Here is a 15,316-nt window from a genome sequence, read left to right as displayed (position 1 = left end):
GGAAATGGCAGAAGAGTTGAATAGGTACTTTGGATCTGTCTTCACTAAGGAAGACACAAACAATCTCCCAGATGTACTGGAGGACAGAGGATCTAAGGGGGTAGAGGAACTGAAAGACATTGTCATTAGGTGAGAAATCGTATTGGGTAGGCTAATGGGACTGAAGGATAATAAATCCCCTGGATCTGATGGTCTGCATCCCAGGGTCCTCAGGGAGGTGGCTCTAGAAATAGTGGATGCATTGGTGATCATTTTCCAATGTTCAATAGATTCAGGATCAGTTCCTGTGGATTGGAGGATAGCTAATGTTATCCCACTTTTCAAGAAAGGGGCGAGAGAGAAAACGGGGAATTACAGACCAGTTAGCCTGGCTTCGGTGGTGGGAAAGATGCTGGAGTCAATTATTAAAAACGTAATAATGGGGCATTTGGATAACAGTAAAAGGATTAGTCCAAGTCAACATGAAAGGCAAGTAATGCTCGACTAATCTTCTGGACTTTTTTAAGGATGTGACAAGTAAAATGGATGAAGGGTTGCCAGTGGATGTAGTGCATCTAGACTTTCAGAAAGCCTTTGATAAGGTCCCGCATGGGAGACTGGTGACTAAAATTAGGGCACATGGCATTGGGTGTAGGGTGTTGACATGGATAGAAAATTGGTTGGCAGACCGGAAGCAAAGACTAGTAGTGAACGGATCCTTTTCAGAATAGCAGGCAGTGGCGAGTGGAGTGCCGCAAGACTCGGTGTTGGGGCCGCAACTGTTTACCATATATATTAATGATTTGGAAGATGGAATTAGGAGCAACACTAGCATGTTTGCGGATGACACAAAGCTGGGTGGCAGTGTGAACTGTGAAGAGGATGTTAGGAGGTTGCAGGGTGACCTGGACAGGTTGAGTGAGTGGGCAGATGCGTGGCAGATGCAGTATACTATAGATAAATGTGAGGTTATCCACTTTGGCGGCAAAAACAAGGGGGCAGATTACTATCTCAATGGGGTTAGGTTAGGTAAGGGGGAGGTACAGAGAGACCTGGGTGTCCTTGTACCCCGGTCACTGAAAGTTGGCTTACAGGTACAGCAGGCAGTGAAGAAAGCTAATGGAATGTTGGCCTTCATAGCAAGAGCATTCCAGTACAGGAGTAAAGAGGTTCTTCTGCAGTTGTATAGGGCTCTGGTGAGACCACATCTGAAGTATTATGTACAGCTTTGGTCTCCTAATTTGAGGAAGGACATCCTTGTGATTGAAGCAGTGCAGCGTAGGTTCACAAGATTGATCCCTGGGATGGCGGGACTGTCATATGAGGAAATATTGAAAAGACTAGGCTTGTATTCACAGGAGCTTAGAAGGATGAGGGGGATCTTATATAAGCTTATAAAAGGACTGGACAAGCTAGATGCAGGAAAAATGGTCCCAATGTTGGGCGAGTCCAGAACCAGGGGCCACAATCTTCGAATAAAGGGGAGGACATTTAAGACTAAGGTGACAAAAAACTTTTTCACCCAGAGAGTTGTGAATTTATGGAATTCCCTGCCACAGAGTGCAGTGGAGGCCAAGTCACTGGATGGATTTAAGAGAGAGTTAGATAGAGCTCTAGGGGCTAGTGGAGTCAAGGGATATGGGGAGAAGGCAGGCACGGGTTATTAATAGGGGACGATCAGCCATGATCACAATGAATGGCGGTGCTGACTCGAATGACCGAATGGCCTCCTCCTGCACCTATTTTCTATGTTTCTATCTCAAGTGCTTAAGGATGGGCATTAAATATCGTCCCTGCCAGTGATGCCCGGACCCAAACAATCAATTCAAAAAATGCATAGGCTTGCCTGATCTTCCCTCAGCAAATCAATTCTGAATGTAATTTATATACTTTTACCACATGTTAACAAATTTTGTCCTGGAAGTGTGTCTCCCGTTTTGTTTTAAATTTCTGTTCTCATTTTAAAACAACTAAGTTTGATGCAATAATCTTGATTCAATGTATCAATGCAATCCATTGTCTCAGTTATTTTCAAGAAAAAAAATATTTCTAAACAGCTATTGTATAGGCCATTTCAAATTGGAAAGCAGCTTGCGTATTAAAGTAGGAATGTGAGTGGTTTTGGAGATTTAACTTTTGCTCGCAATGGCACAAAATTAAGTGATCTTTGAGGATGATAACCAAAGATAGCTTATTTTTTGAGACTGTAAACATGGTGCTCAGCGCAAAACAAAATCTTTCAAAATTATTACAAGTATGCTGTTATTTCAGTAACATTCAAACTTTCTGATCCCACTCAGTCGTGTTTGGATGAAAAAGCCTTTGTAGCGACGTCAGTGGAAGAGGGGTGAAAGATTAAACTGCGTGTAACTTTTAAAACAATTTAGACAATCTCCTCCGCAGGATTAATTTGAGGGCTGATTGGGGTTACGTTCATTCAAAGAGCCTTACAGTTATAACTCTGCTAGAGGCAACGCTGATTTGTGGAATCCAGAGAAAACTATCAAAGTAGCAATCACATTTACATCTGCGTCTGAAACCTATAAAGCCCATTCACATAGCGGCACTCCCTGGGAGGCCCTTGCGAAACCGTCTAGGTGAAAGGCAGTTAAACAAGCTGTGGGAAAACCAGGTACCTCGGGGTTTAAATGCCATTGGAAATTATCGTGATGACTTATTAAAACACACCATTTCGCACATCAGTTTGTATATTGTTTTAGAAAACCTGAACTACTGCCCACAGCACACGGCAACTTGTAACATTTAGAACTAATGCTAGCTGATATGTTTATTCAGCATCTAACTCAAATTGTACACCTATAGCCACGCAATCGCAATGTTCAGACATGTGAAGGCGGTTTCATATTCGCTTACAGCCCAACGATTAACATAGCACCTCCTGCAATCAATTTGAAGAAGGGTCCCGACTCAAACGTCGTCTATCCATTTCCCTCCACAGATGCTGCCTGATCCGCTGAATTCCTCCTGCACTTTGCATTTGATTAACATCAGCCCTATTGATTCAATTACCTCGTTAAGAAATAGTTGTGCCCCCCCTCCTGGAATATCTGCATTTAGTCGAAACTAGACCTTTAAGGGAACATTTGAAGGTTGCAGAATGACAAGGAATCGCTCTTAACGCGAAATCTTGTCATAACCTCCCATTGTTTGATTTGTGTAGCTACCGTTGGAAGTTGGAGTTTGTCCACATCGGACACGGGCTTTCCAATATAAGTTTGTTTATGGCCGGATGCATCCTGAATTTTTTTTTCTCTCTGTTCGGGTAAATAATGACTTTGTATCGGAATTGCGTAGAGTGTCCGCCCACCTCTGTTCACGTAAATGGCGCTGGGAAACGAAAACCACGTACTATACTGTATTCCATGCGACAGGAAATTGAAAGACGTGTCATTTAACTGCAAACCGCTTGCCCCGGGGGTTACGTGAACAATTTTTAATCCTTCTCCTCATCTGACCTGAGTCTGAGTCATCAAATGCTGTGACCCAACCGCAGCAGCAGAGACAGTAAGCCGTCAGACGTGGGTTTAATGAGGGAAACAGCATCATTACTGGAAATGCTTCCACTCTAATACAACAAATAAGGCAGTAGCTGGAGAGAAAGATATTTAAGAGTCAACAGTGTTTTATTGTCATATGTCCAAAGATGGAACAATGAAATTCTTACTGGTATAGCGACATCTCTATGAGCCGGTCAATTAATTATGAAAATTTTAAAAAGACAACTATTTTGAAAATAGATCACCATCTTTAAATATATAAAGTGATTTGTCATTCGGTTAACCAGATGGGGTGAGCTTGTCAATTGGATACAGAATTGGCTTGGTGGAAGGAGTTAGTAGGAGGTAGTGGAGTATTGCGTTTAAGATTGTGATCAGTGATGTGCCACAGGAATTGGCGTTGGGTCCACTATATTTAGTTTAGTTCTAGTTTTAGTTTAGTTTATTGTCACATGTACAATTTGGATGAAATATAGAACATAACTGTCCTTACAGTACTGTTCTATGTAGTAATAACAGTTCTAGCGGCACAGTACAGGAATATAATGCCCATAATGTCTGTGCCCAACATGATACCAACTTATCTCCTCTGCCTGCACGTGATTCATATCTTTCCATGCCCTGTATATGTATTGACCTGTCCAAATGTGGACAGTGCAGAAGGTTGTGTAAAAGGTTACAACAGGATTAAGATCAACAGGGAAAGTGGGCAAAGAAATGCCAGACGGAATTTAGTGTAACATTTTGGGAAGTTAAAACAGGACAGGAATTATGTGACATTAAGTGACAGGATTCTGAGGAGTGTGGTACAACAGAGAGAATGTGGGGTGTAATTACAGTTTACTCAAAATGCTGGCACAGGTAGATGGAATGGTCAAAGGTGTATGATATGCTTGCCTTCATTAGACAGGGTGCTGAATACAAGTTGGGATGTCATGTTACAGCTTTATAGGACTTTGGTGTAGCTGTATCTAGAATATTAAGTCCATAGGAGTTTTACGAGAATGATCCCAGGAATGAGTGGGTTAACATATGATGAGCATTTGATGACACTGGGCCTCTACTTGCTGGAGTTTAGAAGGATGAGGGAGGACCTCATTAACACTTACCGAATCGTTAAAGGTCTGGATAGAGTAGATGTGGAAAGGATGTTTCCACTAGTGGAAGAGTCTAGGACCAGAGGTCATAGCTCAGAATTAAAGGGCATTCCTTTAGGAAGGAGATGAAGAAGGTGGTGAATCTGTGGAATTCATTGCCACAGAAGGCTGTGGAGGACAAGGGAATAGATTGTTTTTAAGGCAGAGATAGATTAATTCTTGATTCGTACGGGTGCCAAGGGTTATGGGAAGAAGGCAGGAGAATGGAGTTAGGAGGAAGAGTTAGATCAACAATGATTGAATGGTAGAGTGGATGTCATAGAATGATACAGCATGTAAACATGCCCTTTGGCCCAACTTGCCCACACCGGCCAACATGATCCAGCTACAATAGTCCAACCTGCCAGCATTTGATCCATATTCCTTCAAACCTGTCCTATCCACGTATCATGTATCATGATGGGCTAATTCTGCTCCTATAACTTAACAACTTATGAATATTACATACAGGTTTGGTCGACATACGGTAGAAAGGGTATTATTAAGAATGGAGAGGGCTGAAAAAATATATAAGCATATTGATGGAATGGCTAGGCTAGAATTATGATGGAATAACTGAGGAGCAGCGGACTTGTGTGGAAGCTCCTAATGCAAAGCCAACATGTATTTTTGTATTTTTGGTGACTGGCTGCAGCCAATTTAACTTGTAAGATAAGGTTCCAAATATTTACACTGGTTGGATATTAATAAGTCTGTTCCTTAAGGAATGAACCAGATGTACAAACATTTTTAAGAAATGAGGCTTCAAATTAAATATCATATTCACATCAGTCAGATTATCAAATTAAATGTTGAATTTACAATACACAGAAAAAAATCTACCACAGTAAATCCATGTGAAAGTTTATGCTCTTGATTAAATGATTGAAGGATACAGAATGGAATGAGGCCCTTTATCCCATTGAGTCTATGCTGACCATCAATCACCAGTTCACACTAGTTATATGTTATCCCACTTTCGCATTCACTCCCTTCACACTCCACACCTCTTTGGGATTTGGGAGGAAACTGGAACCCAGAGGTAACCCTAATGGTCACATGGAAAACGTGCAGACTGCACAGACAGCAATTGAGGTCAAAATAGAACCAATGTCTCTGGCACTGTGAGGCAGTAGTTCTACAAGCTGCACAACTGTGGCATCCAATGATTCTCACCGTGATCCTTCATCTAACTTCCTTTCTCTTTCCCACGATGCAATCCTTTCTTGCCTGTGTGTTTAACCAACCACTGAAGTAAAATACCAAAGATCTGGAAATTTCAATGAAAAGCAAGAAATGCTGGAAACACTTAACAAGACAGGCAAGGACTGTGAAGAGAGAAACAGCTAACATCTCGGATCAGTTATCTTTATTTGTACAACTAAGTTAATGGCCTCAACTACTTGTGACATGGGTTCACATTCTGTTCTTGCTCCAAATGAACTGTAGATTATCATATGTACCCAGGGCATGCAATGAAGCATGAAGCAATGAAAATGGCAGGCAAAATGTCATACACCCCTTCTTAATTGAATATCGCAGACAAATAGAGCACATAAAATATAGTACAATAATATTGTTGCACTGCCAAAATCAATCAGTAGAGCAGAAAAGATTGGAAGACACTGTAGATACTGTAATCTGGAGCAAAGATAAATTACTGGAAACATTCTGAGTTAAAGCAGCACCAGCGGAGGCAAAGAGGTGATTGACATATTTGGTCGAGGCCCTGTAGCAGGACTGAGTGTAAAGGGAAGACAGCTAGTATATTGAAGTCAGAGGGAGAGGTGAGGCAGAGGCTGGGAGACAATAGATGGATCCAGTTTGCAAGGGGATGACGGGCAGATGGAGCTAGGTGGGAGGGAGAGGTAGAATAGGAAAGGTGTACCAAAGAAGTAAGAACCCAGGTGGACAGGTATGTGGGTGATGGGCAGGAGGAACTGGGTAGGGGGTAATGAGTTTTCGTAACATGGTTGGGGGGGATGGAGAAAATGAGCAAAGGGATAGAGGGAGAACCTATGTGGGCTGGCAGGTAAAGCAAAGGAGCACATGGAATGTGGATCAGTTGAAATTGGAAAATTGAATGTTCATACCGCTGGGTTGCAGGCAACCTATGTAGAATATGAATTGCTGTTCTTCCTGTTTGCACGTGGCCTCACAGAGAAGACCGAGGGTGGACAATTCAATATGGGAAATGGAGTTGAGGGAGACCAGATTTCATGCTTCTGAATGATCCTTCCATAAGCTAGGATACAGTTCCTATTTTCCAACATATTCCATTGTGGATATTGTTTTTATTTCTGGAACTATGATGCTGCATTGCTTAGAAACTATATTCTGCACACTGACATTCCTGTCTTGTGTTTGGCTTGAATGTATTCATGGAAAGTTTTATCTGATTTGATTGGATAGCATGCAAACAAAAGCTTTTCACTATATCTCAGTACATGTGACAATAATACATCTAATCCTAAGTGTAAACCTGAGTATTGCATTCATTACTCCTGCTGTAGCCTCCGCTACATTGGCATGATCAAGTGTGGAGAAGTTGATCATTTTGGCAGAGCATGTGCACTCTGTCCACAATGGACTTCTTGAGTTTACAATTGCATGTCATTGAGACTCCCCTTCCTATTCTCCCACTGCTCTGTCTGACTTTCCCCTTCACTGCTACCGTGAGGCCAAACACCAACTGGAAGAACAGCACCTCAAATTCCACTTGGGTTGCCAACAACCCAATGATACGAACATTGTTTTTTTTCCTTTCACATATAACCCACACTCATGTTCTTTCACCATTCTTGCCAGTCCACCCAGGGTTTCTCACCCTATTTTAACCTTTTTTTTCAATCTACAGCCCATTGCCCTGTCTCCCCCAAGTCCCTTCTTACTATGACTCCTTACCCTCTCCAGTCTTCCCATCACTCAGATAATTATTTTCATGGGTCTCTTCTCCCTTGGTTCACCAATTCTATCCTCTCTCCCACCTGGTTCCAACCACCCATCATCCCCTGATCTAGTTCTACCTATCACCCACCAGACTGTCTCATTCCCCCTGTAACCTCTTTAGACTGGTTACTTTCCCTCTACACTCACAGTCCTGATGCAGTCTGGACATGAAACGTCGAGCATCCATTTGCCTTCACATGTGTTGTTTGACCCGCAGCATTCTTCCAGCGATTTCTTTGTCTTGGAGTAGTGCATAAGCTTTAGTCTGCACCATAGTGATTGAGGGGGGATCTTATAGAAACTTACAAAATTCTTAAGTGGTTGAACAGGCTAGATGCAGGAAGATTATTCCCGATGTTGGGGAAGTCCAGAACAAGGGGTCACAGTTTAAGGATAAAGGGGAAATCCTTTATGACCGAGATGAGAAAAACATTTTTCACACAGAGAGTGGTGAATCTCTGGAACTCTCTGCCGCAGAAGGTAGTTGAGGCCAGTTCATTGGCTATATTTAAGAGGGAGTTAGATGTGGCCCTTGTGGATAAAGGTATCAGGGGGTATGGAGAGAAGGCAGGTACAGGATACTGAGTTGGATGATCAGCCATGATCATATTGAATGGTGGTGCAGGCTCGAAGGGCTGAATGGCCTACTCCTGCACCTATTTTCTATGTTTCTATGTCTATCAGTTCCTTTAAAAAGTTACCGCACAAAACAGAGCATTGGTTCTAACTGTTATACGACAACTAGCTCGTCTATCAGGCAAAAACGTGAAACCCAACACAACTATTTTAATCCATTTGACATAAATATTTCCTAAACAAATCTATCATAGAATAGTTTAGTCAAAGGGTCTTTGACCTGAAACATTAATCTTTCCTCCGATGCTGCCAGACCAGCCAAGTTGCTCCAGCATTTTATGTTTCGATTTCAGATTTCCAGCCTCTTGATTAAAATAAAATGTAATATGTTGATGAAAATTCGCATCGTCCGGGATCTATGTGGAGAAATGGTTCACGTTTCAGTTTTAATCAGCTATGTTTCTGAAGGTATTGTTTGGACTGACCTATTATAACGATATATCGTGGGAGTTACCAAGATTGAGATGGGCAATGTATTTGCAACAGTTTGGACTCCTGACAAAAACAATCACTTTGGCATTTTTATCCATCATTAATAGGAATAGTTTCAGAGTGAGTTAGTTAAGGCAATACCATTTTTGCCTTGGCCTCCCTAAAATGTATGACGCCAGAGCATACCGATAGGAGGCAGGTTTGGTTTGTGGCATCTGGACGTAACCCTGACTGATGGGGAAGTTAACAAAAAAAATACCGCTTCAGTAAATGCATGACTTGTGGTCAGAGTTGTGGTTCTATATACTGTAGCTATACGGCTGGAACTGATCTGAGAGAGGCGTGCTGCACAGCACAGACCCATTTATTATAGGGACTATCTTCAGTTGCTGAACAATCAATTATTAAACCTTTAACTTTCCCAAACTCTTACAGAAAGAAGGGTATCTATTTAGGCCAGAATTTCTATAATAACTAACAAACGCTATTTCAAATTACCATAACATTAACATTTGTGGAAGTCGGTGAGATCTGTGATACAATTCTGGCTGATGACAGCTCTACGAGTTAGGAAGTCAAATAGTGAAGTATTTTACAGAAAGGGAACAAGGTAATAGGTGAAAACCCATTCCCTACATGATGAAGGTCAACATGACGGAAGCCTTCTTCACCACCCTATCTCCCGCAGCGCCACTTTTAGGGAGCTACGTACTTGTACTCCTAGGGCCAGGTAACTAGCTCTCCCTGGATCCCATGCAATCTAACCTTCTAGAGCAGCCTGCCACTTGGAGCCTTGTCAAAGGCCTTACCGAAGTCCATATTGATTACAGCCTCTATCTCTGCTCTCATCAGTCTTCCAGGTTACTTCTTCAAAGAGCCCTTCTTAAGTAGAGACACAATATTGGTCCTATGTTGGGCCAAAGGCCCAGTTTCCTTGCCGTATATAGCTCAATGACTCCATAATTCTATTCTTTGAAATAATATATCATTCCCCTCTCCAGTAGAGTTGATATTCATTGTTTAATTTATGCTAATCGCCATTAATTTGACCCCTTCAAGTACTTGATTGGTCCCTCTCGATGACTAAAGGAACAAAAGTTGGAAATATAGTAACAACAGTTAATAATAATGAACTGCAGATTGTGGTTTATACCAAAGAAACACACAGGTGGCTGGAGTAACTCAATGGGTCAGGGGCATCTCTGGAGAACTTGGATAGGTAATGTTTTGGATCGGAACCCTTCCTCAGACCTATAGTGTATTTTCTAATATAATGGATATGATATAATAAATATTATAATGACATTAAAATCTAATAGACTTAAAATGTAGATAGGATATTGTGGTAGCAACAAGATAACCTGCAACGAATAGAAACATAGAAACATAGAAATTAGGTGCAGGAGTAGGCCATTCGGCCCTTCGAGCCTGCACCGCCATTCAATATGATCATGGCTGATTATCCAACTCAGTATCCCGTACCTGCCTTCTCTCCATACCCCCTGATTCCCTTAGCCACAAGGGCCACATCTAACTCCCTCTTAAATATAGCCAATGAACTGGCCTCAACTACCCTCTGTGGCAGAGAATTCCAGAGATTCACCACTCTCTGTGTGAAAAAAGTTCTTCTCATCTCGGTTTTAAAGGATTTCCCCTTTATCCTTAAGCTGTGACCCCTTGTCCTGGACTTCCCTAACATCAGGAACAATCTTCCTGCATTAGCCTGTCCAACCCCTTAAGAATTTTGTAAGTTTCTATAAGATCCCCTCTCAATCTTCTAAATTCTAGAGAGTATAAACCAAGTCTATCCAGTCTTTCTTCATAAGACAGTCCTGACATCCCAGGAATCAGTCTGGTGAACCGTCTCTGCACTCCCTCTATGGCAATAATGTCCTTCCTCAGATTTGGAGACCAAAACTGTACGCAATACTCCAGGCGTGGTCTCACCAAGACCCTGTACAACTGCAGTAGAACCTCTCTGCTCCTATACTCAAAGCCTTTTGCAATGAAAGCTAACATACCATTCGCTTTCTTTACTGCCTGCTGCACCTGCATGCCTACCTTCAATGACTGGTGTACCATGACACCCAGGTCTCGCTGCATCTCCCCCCTTTCCCAATCGGCCACCATTTAGATAATAGTCTGCTTTCCTGTTTTTTTGCCATAACCAGCACTTCTTCATCCCGTGTGAATTTAGTCCATTCGTACGCATACACGTAGAGTGCATGTAGAGTCATAGAGTGATACAGTGCGGAAACAGACCCTTCAGCTAAACTTGCCCACACTGGCAAACATGTCCCAGCTACACTAATCCCACCTGCCTGCGCTTGGTCCATATCCCTCCAAACCTGACCTATCCATGTACCTATCTAACTGTTTCTTAAACGTTGGGATAGTCCCAACTTCAACTATCTCATCTGACAGCTTGTTCCACACACCCACCACACTTTGTGTGAAAAATGACCCCTCAGATTCTTATTAAATAGTTTCCTCCTTCACCTTGAACCTCTGACGTCTTGTCCTTGATTCCCCTACTCTGGGCAAGATACTCTGTGTATCTACCCGATTTATTCCTCTCATGATTTTATACACCTCTATAAGATCACCCCTCATCCTCCTGCGCTCCAAGGAATAGAAACCCAGCCTACTCAACCTCGCTCAGGCCCACTAGTCCTGGCAACATCATCGTAAACGTGTTGGATTTAAATTTTAGCCCGCGCTTAAACGTAGTTTATGCTCTAAATATTGGGAGCCCAAATTAGGATCATTGATTTGTCATGGTTGTTACATTTCTTTTTCCATCAGACTCCGGAGACAGAGAACGCGGTGTGTTTAATTATCTCTTTAGGGAAAAAAGAGAAACAAAAGATTCCAATCAGTGACTTGAGTTTGCAAGGGAACCAGATAATCGGAGATGGATGTTCAGGACGCAATTGAAAGTTACAAAGTGTGAATGAGGATTTGAGAAATGTCCAAGTTGCCGGGAATATGCGCGTGGAAAGGCTCTGTTCCGTGGAATGCGGGAGAAGGGGAGGATGAGGGTCCGTCCGTAGAGTGGACGTGCAAGTTGGCACATAGCGCTGGGAAGGCGGCAGGAGTTCTGTGACCCCTTGAGGACATGTGTGGATTCCGAGAGGGGCTCTGAAAGGCTGCGTTTGGTTGTCCCGCCTTGCGCAACCAGATTGAAGACGCTTTGGAAATTCTACTGTCGATCAACTTTGGTGTTCACGTTGTTGTAAGACACTTGGGTCTGATTTAATGCAGTCAATAAGAATGCAAGTATCATTCACTCGCTGCATTCTTCTGCAGAAATTACCTGGCTTTTATTGTAAAAAATTGCAGTAGTCCTCGTTTCATCTGTAGATGGAACACGTATTGGCTGCTTGTTATGTGTCACACTACATGGCCCTTCTCCAGTTCATTGCCTGGCACAATGTTGGCAATAAGTACTGGATTCTGAAAGCTGTAAGTACAAGAACCCAATCTCTGCCAACAAATATCAAAGAGATCGATCATCGGTTTAATAAATAATAATCTACATCACTTGGACTATTAATTATTATTGAGTTTGCGAGGTTTGAAAATCCTGGTTTGGATCACGGCTGGGATGGCAGCAGAGAGTATTGCAATGATGGATGTTTGCTCTCACCTCTCCCTCAACCACCCCGCCGTTGTCACCAACAAGGGAACAACATTGCCGAATTCAATATAATCACACAGACGTGAAATTGGACAAATGTCTCTGGCATGGTGCTTCCAGCGAAGGGGCAGAAACGAATTCTTGTTATTGCTCTGAAGAAAGTTTCACCTCCTTATCCACAATTCGAATTTCACTGTACCTTAATTGGTACGTGACAATAAACTGACCTTGAAACCTTGACCTTGAATTTCATTTTGATAAATAGAAAAAGCAACAAAATTGTGATGTGAAGAGCACTGGTTGAGAGGTGAAGCTGAGTATCTTTAAAGAACTTGCAGGTAAGATCGAAATATCAAAGAATGTTGCAGTATTTTTGTAATGCAGTCCGGGCTGTAAAGTAAGAAGTCTGGTGGCACAAGCAGCAATCCATAAGTGTTAGCAGTGTTGGCTGACACTGAGAAAACTTAGTGTGACTTCATCAAATAGTGTTGTGGAATCTCGTACACTCAAAGTGGGGAAGTTACAAACTGCATTTTATTCCGTGACCATCCTCATTGGCCAATATTTGCTCTACTCTTGCCAACTAACACCAAAAGTCTCCAAGTAGAAACAAGGAACTGCAGATGCTAGTTTACAAAAATAAAGACACATAGATATGCCAGATTTCCTTAATATCTTTGCTGAATTTATGCCAATTGGTAGAAAAAGACACAAAGCACTGGAGTAACTCAGCGGGTCAGGCACCATCACTGGAGAATTTGGATGGGTGACGTTTCAAATCAGGAACCTTCTTCAGAATTAAAATACTGCTATTTTTGTTCCACAAATAATAAATGATTCTTAGCTAGCTGTATATCGTAAATATCAATAGATATTTATTGATTGTAATTTTAAGCGATACACAATAAAGGTGGATACATGGACTTTGATTACTGATCAGGCATTATTGCAGTTATTAATTGACAAGGCTTTAGGGTAAAATAGTCTACCATGTTCCAATGACTACAGTCCCTTTCCCAGTTTCTCCTTCTCTTTGTCAATAGTGCTTCAGCCAACACTGGTATATTTTCTGCCACCTACAATACTTATACTGAACTGTTTTATCTTTGCAGATCCCTCCCTTTTATTAATATTTTAATATAATTAATATATATCGAATGCCTTCTGAAAGTCCAGATATAACACATCCAATGGTTCTCTCTTATCCACTCTATAAGATTTGTCAGACATGATTTACCTTTCATAAATCTATGCTGACTGTCCAATGATTTCACCAGTGCTGCTATCCCATCTTTAATAACTGACTCTAGCATTTTCCCCACTACTGATGTTAGACTAACTGGTCTGTAATTCCCCATTTTCTCTCTCTCTCCCTTTTTAAAAAGTGGGTTGACATTAGCTACTCTCCAATCCTCAGGAACTACTCCAGAATCTAAAGTGTTTTGGAAAATGATCACTAATGCATCCACTATTTCTGGGGCAACTTCCTTAAGTACTCTGGGATGCAGCCTATCTGGCCCTGGGGATTTATCGGCCTTTAATCCATTCAATTTACCTAACACCACTTCTCGACTAACCTGGATTTCACTCAGCTCCTCCATCTCATATGACCCCCGGTCCCCTGCTATTTCCAGCAGATTATTTATTTACAGCAACAACGATGAGCTGGCCTACAGGGAGGAGGACCAGCACTTAGCAGCATGGTGCGCTGACAACAACCTGGCCCTTAACTCCAAGAAGACCAAGGAGCTCATTGTAGACTTCAGGAAGTCCAGAGGCGGCACGCACACCCCCATCCACATTAACGGGACGGAGGTGGAACGTGTTTCTAGCTTCAGGTTCCTGGGAGTCAACATCTCCGATGACCTCTCTTGGACCCACAATACCTCTACTCTGATCAAGAAGGCTCATCAGCGTCTCTTCTTCCTGAAGAGACTGAAGAAGGTCCACCTGTCTCCTCAGATCCTGGTGAACTTCTACCGCTGCACCATCGAGAGCATCCTTACCAACTGCATCACAGTATGGTATGGCAACTGCTCTGTCTCCGACCGGAAGGCATTGCAGAGGGTGGTGAAAATTGCCCAACGCATCACCGGTTCCACGCTCCCCTCCATTGAGTCTGTCCAAAGCAAGTGCTGTCTGCGGAGGGCGCTCAGCATCGCCAAGGACGGCTCTCACCCCAACCATGGACTGTTTACCCTCCTACCATCCGGGAGGCGCTACAGGTATCTCCGTTGCCGAACCAGCAGGTCGAGGAACAGCTTCTTTCCGGCGGCTGTCACTCTACTCAACAACGTACCTCGGCGACTGCCAATCACCCCCCCCCCCCCCCCCCCCCCCCCCCCCCCCCCCCCCCCCCCCCCCCCCCCCCCCCCCCCCCCCCCCCCCACACTTATTATTTTTTTTATTCAAATCGTTTGCTATGTCGCTCTTCAAGGGAGATGCTAAATGCATTTCGTTGTCTCTGTACTGTACACTGACAATGACAATTAAAATTGAATCAGAATCTGAATCTGAATCTTATGTCTTCCTTAGTGAAGACAGAACCATAGTAGTTATTCAATTGGTCTGCCGTGCCCTTGTTCCCCATAATCAATTCACCTGTTTCTGACTGCAAGGGACCTACATTTGTTTTAACTAATCTTTTTCTCTTCACATATCTATAAAAGCTTTTGCAGTCAGTTTTTATATTCCCTGTCAGTTTTCTTTCATAATCTATTTTCCCTTTCCTAATTAAGCCCTTCGTCCTCCTCTGCTGGACTGAATTTCTCCAAGTCCTCTGGTAGGCTGCTTTTTCTAGCTAATTTGTATGCTTCATCTTTTGTTTTGATACTATCCCTGATTTCCCTTGTTATCCACGGATGTACTACCTTCCCTTATTTATTCTTTTGCCAAGCTGGGATGAACAATTGTTGTAGTTCATCCATGCAGTCTTTAAATGCCTTCCATTGCATATTCACCGTCAACTCTTTAAGAATCAATTGCCGGCCTATCTTGGCCAATTCACGTCTCATACCCTCAAAGTT

This window comes from Leucoraja erinacea, chromosome 2, assembly GCF_028641065.1.
Source record: "Leucoraja erinacea ecotype New England chromosome 2, Leri_hhj_1, whole genome shotgun sequence".
NCBI lineage: Eukaryota > Metazoa > Chordata > Chondrichthyes > Rajiformes > Rajidae > Leucoraja > Leucoraja erinaceus.
Note: the sequence above shows the minus strand (reverse complement) of the source record.